This window comes from Carlito syrichta, unplaced genomic scaffold, assembly GCF_000164805.1.
Source record: "Carlito syrichta isolate Samal-C Ts95f unplaced genomic scaffold, Tarsius_syrichta-2.0.1 Scaffold309259, whole genome shotgun sequence".
Taxonomy (NCBI): domain Eukaryota; kingdom Metazoa; phylum Chordata; class Mammalia; order Primates; family Tarsiidae; genus Carlito; species Carlito syrichta.
This window is the reverse complement of record NW_007253355.1, coordinates 232,266-239,267: the sequence shown is the minus strand read 5'-3', so window position 1 is coordinate 239,267 and position 7,002 is coordinate 232,266. Positions and strand designations below refer to the sequence as shown.

At 39.9% G+C, this 7,002-nt stretch overlaps 1 protein-coding gene and 1 pseudogene across 1 annotated transcript in view; one reads left to right on the top strand and one right to left on the bottom strand.

The window, feature by feature from the left end:
• HMGN1 (high mobility group nucleosome binding domain 1) overlaps positions 1 to 7,002 on the bottom strand; it is a 53,029-nt gene that overhangs the window by 45,410 nt on the left and 617 nt on the right. The window lies entirely within an intron of this gene.
• On the top strand, positions 2,246 to 2,702 carry LOC103269421 (annotated as a pseudogene).

The following is a 7,002-nucleotide window of genomic DNA, read 5'->3' as shown; positions in this document are numbered from 1 at the left end:
TGCACTCCAGTCTGGGTGACAGAGTGAGACTCCAACTCAAAAAAAAAAAAAAGAATAGAATCTTGTGAGAAAGGGTATTCCTTTACGTGCGAGGCTTCCAATGATTAATGAGGAGGTAAAAGGCATGGCTGTGAATAGTCCTATCTTTCCAATATCTTGTTCATCATTTAGATTGTGAGTAATGGATCCAGAGCATATAAATAATATAGCTTTGAATAAGGCATGTGTACAGATATGTAGGAAGGCTAGGTAGGGCTAGTTAATGCCAATGGTAACCATCATGAGGCCTAGCTGGCTGGAAGTGGAGAATGTGATGATTTTTAAAATATCATTTTGTGTTAGTGCACAAATTGCCACGAATATAGTAATGGTGCCTAGACAGAGTACAGAGGATTTAATTGTTTTGTTATTTTCTAACAGAGGGTAGAATTGGATAAGTAGGAAGATACCTGCTACAACTATGGTGCTGGAGTGAAGTAGGGTGGAAACAGGTGTTGGACCTTCCATGACTGATGGAAGTTATGAATGAAGACCAAATTATGTAGATTTGCCTGTTGCTGCTAATAGGAGGCCTCGTAATGGAAGGGTGTGGAACTAGGGCTGAGAATAACTATTTGTTGAAATTCTCATGTACTGGAGTATATTAGAAATCATGCTATTGCTAGGATGAATCCAATCTCTCCAATATGATTATAGAGAATTGCTTGGAGGGCTGTTGTGTTGGCATGTTTGTCCATATCATCAGCCAATGAGAAGAAAGGATATAATCCCCAATCCTTCTCATCCAATGAATAACTGGAATAAATTATTAGGGGTTACTAAAATTAATATAATGAGGAATAAAAGTAGATATTTGAAAAAGCAATTAATATTAGGGTCCAAATATATATATTTTCAAAATTCTGTAATAGATCATGAGATGAAAAGTGCTACTGGTATGAAGAGCATGGAGAAATAATCTAGTTTGAAACTTAGGGGGAGTTTTAGGGTTTGGATAGTTATTCGATGTCACTTTGAGATAACTGTTTCTTGGCCTGAGTATATGAATATGGATACTGGAACAAGGCTAGCTATAAATGCACATGCAGTGGAATTTTTTAGATAACTAAGGTACCACTGTTATACATTTTAGTAATGGCTATAATGGTAGGATAAATTAGGAGTATTAGTAATGGTAAAGATAATAAATGTATTACTTTTATTTAAAATTGCACCAATTTTTTTTATTCCTAAGACCAATGGATTACCACTATCCTTTAAAAGTTAAGAAAGCCATATGTTAGATATGGGGGCATGGGTGAGAACTTCTTGCATACTTTCTTTAATAAAAAGTTTTAACTTCCTATTACTAGAGACACTATTTTAATTATATTTATAGTATATAAAGCCTAAAATAATTGTAGGATTAAGAGATACTGGTAGCCGGGCTCGGTGGCTCAGCCTGTAATCCCGTGCTTTGGGAGGTTGAGGTGAGTGGGTTGCTCGAGTCTGCGGGTTCGAGACCCGCCTGGGCAACTTGGCGAGACCTCGTCTCTACAATAAATCAAAAATTAGCTGGGCGTGGTAGCGTGTGCCTGTAGTTCCAGCTACTTGGAAGGCTGAGGCAGAAGGATTGCCGGAGCCCAGCGGGTCGAGGCTGTGGTGGCCAGGAGCGGCCACTGCACTCCAGTCTGGGCGACTGAGTGAGACTCTAACTCAAAAAAAAAAAAAAAAAAAAAAAGAGATACTGGTAGAAGAGGTAGAAGATGTATAGATATTAGAGCATTTTCTCATGTAAACGACGGTTTAATATTACTAGTGTGGTAAGTGAATTTTCCCTGTTGGGTTGTGATAAGTATGTAGAAGGAATATAAGGCAGTAATTAACCTATTAATCCCTATTAAAATAAATTAGGGGCTGGGCTTGGTGGCTCAGCCTGTAATCCCAGCACTTTGGGAGGCTGAGGCGAGTGGATCGCCTGAGCCCATGGGTTCAAGACCCGCCAGGGCAACTTGGTGAGACTTTGTCTTTACAATAAATAAAAAAAAATTAGCTGGGTGTGGTAGCGTGCGCCTGTAGTTCTGGCTACTTGGAAGGCTGAGGTGGAAGGATAGCCGGATACCAGCAGGTTGAGGCTGCAGTGGCCGGGAGCATGCCACTGCATTCCAGTCTGGGTGACAGAGTGAGACTCCAACTCAAAAAAAAAAAAAAATTTAGGGAGTGGAGCCAGAGATGCGAGCAGAGGCCAAAGTTGGGATCTGACAAGATGGCTGTGCTGCCTCGCAGGATCATCAAGGAAACCCAGAGTTTGTTTGCTGGTTGAACTGGTTCCTGGCATTAAAGCAGAACCAGATGACGGCAACACCCATTATTTTCATGTCATCATTGTTGGCCCCCAGGATTCCCCCTCCGAGGGTCAGACTTTTAAACCTGAACTATTTCTTCCAGAATAATACCCAATGGCAGCCGCTAAAGTACATTTCATGACCAAAATCTATCATCCTAATGTAGACAAGTTGGGAAGAATATGTTTAGATATTTTGAAAGATAAGTGGTCCCTGGCACTGCAGATCTGCACAGTCCTGCTATCAATCCAGGCTTTGTTAAGTGCTCCCAACTCAAATGACCTGCTAGCAAACGACGTTGCAGAGCAGTGGAAGAACGAGGCCCAAGTCATAGAAACATCTAGAGCATGGACTAGGCTATATGTCATGAATATTTAATTCCATCTGATCATCAGGTGCACATCACTTCTCCTGCTCTGCCAAGACCTCTTCCCTTTTTGTTCATTTAATGGACAGTCTTAGAAACATTCAGAATAAAAGCCCAGACATCTTCAGTCCTTTGGTGAGTAAATGCACATCAGCAAACCTCTGTCTTGTCCCGATTCACTGTTGTAAGCATGAGCAGAGGCTAGCAGTGTCATCTGGATTGTCACCAAGCATGTAAAAGCAGCGGCCTCTGTGTTTGTTCATTGCCCCATCATGGTTTAAGTATAAAGCACTGTGAATGAAGGTAGTTGTCAGGGTTAGCTGCCAGGGGTGGGTGTTTTTATTTCTTTGAGGGGGGGAGGTAGTTTTATTTTACAGGAGCCTTTCTCCCTTTTTATGGTGATCTAATTGCATTGGTTGAAAGCAGCTAACCAGTTCTTTAAAATATGCTCTCTAGCCAAGTCTAACTTTTAGACGCCGTAGATGTACAAGCTTGATTGTTTGAATCAAAATGGAAACATTAAACAAAACCACAGCCCTCACTAACGGCATGGTGACTTTGCTGTCAAGTGTAGATTCCCCTCTTCAAAGAGTTGTGACCATTTTGTATGGCTTGTCTGGAGACTTCTGTAAATCTTATGTTTTACTAAAATACTGTTATTCTACTTTGCCTTATACAGTTTATTTTACAGTGTTTATTTCATTTTCCCAACATGACAATCGTATTTAAACATTAAATCTCTGGTGGACATTCCCCCCGCAAAAAAGAAAAAGTTAGATGTGATCATGAAAAGAAAGCTGTTTTTACAAATAGTTCTCTGATTAAATAGTTGGGGGTAGCATGAGATTTGTGAGGCTGGCTAGAAGTTATCATACAGCTATTAGGGCTAAAAAAAAAGTCTGTAGGCCTTGACCTAGTAGCATGACTCGACTGTGAATGCACTAATTTGAATTGGCAAGGCAGAATGTTAAAGATGAGTTGAAGCCATGGGTAATTATTAAGGCAGTTGTTTCTATAAAGCTTCATGGTGTTTGAAGATGGCCACAATAACTTACTGAGGAATAAGCAATTAATGATTTCAGGTCTGTTTGATATAAACAAACAGAGCTTGTCATGATTATTTCTCAAAGGGAAAGATAAGGATAGGCTACAAAGTCTGTTAAGGAGTTTAGAATTATTGTTACTCATATTATTCCATAGTCACCAAGTTTTAGTAGTACTGCTGTATGATGGAGCCAGCAATGGAGGCTTCAACATGTGCTTTTGGCAGTCAACGGTGAAGCCATATAAGGGTATTTTTTTTACTATAAATGCTATTGGCATGCTAATCAGAGAAGATTACTGGATCAGGAGTTTGGAAGTTCTTGGATAATGAAAGTGTTGTTTAACAGATTTTATGTACCTAAAGAGTTTTGGGTATGAGTGAGTGCGATGAGTGGGGGTCGGAAGTCAATTAATATATAAAATAGGAAATAAAGGTTGGTGCAAAAGTAATTACAGTTTCAGACTGTAAATTTTCAATCATTGTAACTAGGCTCAAACACATCTTTATTAATCAAAATAGGAACCATTACAATCAACACATTTTTGCCAACGAGAAATAAGTTTGTTTATTCCTGTAGTGTAAAAATCAGTGTTTTGGGATTCGACAAACTCTTGGAAAGCATTCTCTGCATCCTGCTGATTGTGGAAGTGTTTTCCCTGCAAAAAGTTGTTAAGATGCTTGAAGAAGTGGTATTTGGTTGGCGAGAGGTCATGTGAGTATGGTGGATGAGGCAAAACTTCGTAGCCCAATTCATTCAACTTGTGAAGCATTGATTGTGTGACATGCGGTTGGATGTTCTCGTGGAGAAGAATCGGGGCCTTTCTGTTGATCAATGCTGGCTGCAAGCATTGCAGTTTTCTGTGCATCTCATCGATTTGCTGAGCGTACTTCTCAGATGTAATGCTTTCACCAGGATTCAGAAAGCTGTAGTGGAGCAGACTGGCAGCAGACCACCAAACAGTGACCATGACCTTTTTTTGGTACAAGTTTGGCTTTGGGAAGTTCTTTGGAGCTTCTTCTTGGTCCAACTACTGAGCTAGTTGTTGCTGGTTGTCGTATGAAATCCACTTTTCGCCGCACGTTACAATCCGATCAAGAAATGGTTCGTTGTTGCGTAGAATAAGAGAAGATGACACTTCAAAATGACGATTTTTTTGATTTTCAGTCAGCTCATGAGGTACCAAATTACTGAGCTTTTTCACCTTTCTTATTTGCTTCAAATGCCGAACGACCGTAGAATGGTCAATGTTGAGTTCTTTAGCAACTTCTCGTGTAGTTATAAGAGGCTCAGCTTCAATGATTGCTCTCAATTGGTTATTGTCAACTTCTGATGGCCGGCCACTACGCTCCTCATCTTCAAGGCTCTCGTCTCCTTTGCAAAACTTCTTGAACCACCACTGCACTGTACACTCCTTAGCAGTTCCTGGGCCGAATGCATTGTTGATGTTGCGAGTTGTCTCCACTGCTTTGTGACCCAATTTGAACTCGAATAAGAAAATCGCTCGAATTTGCTTTTTGTCTAACATCATTTCCATAGTCTAAAATAAATGTAAAATAAACAGCAAGTAATAAGTCATTAGCAAAAAAAGAGAGAGAAATGTGCATGAAAATGATGTATAATATAACCATATGTACATTTAAGAATGTATTCCAATATTAAACAGCAAATGTCAGCAATGCAAAACATTTTTCACAACTCCAAAGCTAAGAGGGGAAAAAAAATTCACCACAAAGTATTCTGTAGCAACAGTCGCATTCCATATATAAAGACAACACAATGATTTCTCATAACCCAACATCTTTTAGATTGATAACAAATTGTGTAAACAAATATATTTGAGCAAGAACATGGAGCCAACTATGCTGCCCATCAAAAGAGGACTGCATAAAAAATGTGGATGGAATATTACGTAGCCATAAAGAACAAAATCATGAACTTCACGGCAACCAGGATGGACTTAGAGTCTATAATACTGAGTGATCTTTCACAGAAACAAAGAACTGAGTATCACATGTTCTCACTCATAAGCGGACCTTGAACAATTATCATAATACTAGGAGAAAAGGATTGGCAGTAGTGGGAAACTGCCAGGAGGCAGGTGGGGAAATGGGATTGGCAGTAGTGGTAATCTGCCTGGGGAAGGGGGGACACACCTCATCATCAAGGGTAACTGCATAATGAACATTTGTATACCTAACCCTGAATTGTACCCATTTTAAAATAAAAAAATTAAAAGTTAAAAAAAATACATATATATTTGAGACAACACTGCATAACACACTGGAGTAAAACTTGAACTGCTTTCACTTAAAAAATGATTTTACAGCAAATTAAGATGGACAAAGATAATAAGGAAAGAAAAAAATATGAAAGGGAAATTTAGCATTCTCAAATAGCAAACTCTCACTTAAATACCCGATGAAGAACATGTAGCACTCTACAGTGGTTTCAATGTGATTCTCAAAGTTTATAAATGTTTTACATATATTCTGGTTTTCAAACCCAAGTTTTGATAACTTACAAACATATACCAAACACAAATATACCAAAAAAACAACTTCATTCCTAAGACCTGATATCTGAATTATTCTTTCGTGAATTTATTCTGACCATTTTTGTGTAACTGTAAATGACACACTGTGAGAATGCCGACAGCAACGTTCTCAGAGAACACAACTCTCTACTGACGCCCAGCCCCTACGTCTAAAGGTAAGGTCCCCTCTCTCTTGGCTTGGGAACTTTACGTACCAAAACCTACACGTTCCCTTTCTCCCGGCCTCACTCCACCTCGGCTGCTTCATCGTCATAAGAGGAAGTACAAGCACGCCACGAAAGGACAAGGGCCAGCCATCATGTACACGACCCAAAGAACACACTTCCCCTGTGGGCTTAAGTTACTATTTCTGCTATTTTTTGCCGTCTGAAGTTTCCTAGCTTCTGCAGCAGCGTTCGTGTGATACGTTACACTGCATAGCCAGATGGATATAGCCATTCCTTTTTATCCTTCCAGAAGAAACACTTTGCTGGAGTTATTCACCCGTAAACAAGATCCACACAAGTAAACAGATAAAAAGTCACGTACTGAGCAGCACGGCAGCCTCAGGCCCCAGCTCACCTTGGGGAAGTTTTGAAACTTACCTTTCCCGCCGCCTTTTTTGGCTTTGCTTCCACTTTTGCAGGAGCAGGTTTCTGAAAGGCGAAAGTAGCTACACTAAGCGTTCTCACCCCAGGGAACACCAGGTACAACCCCAGGGAGCACCAACGG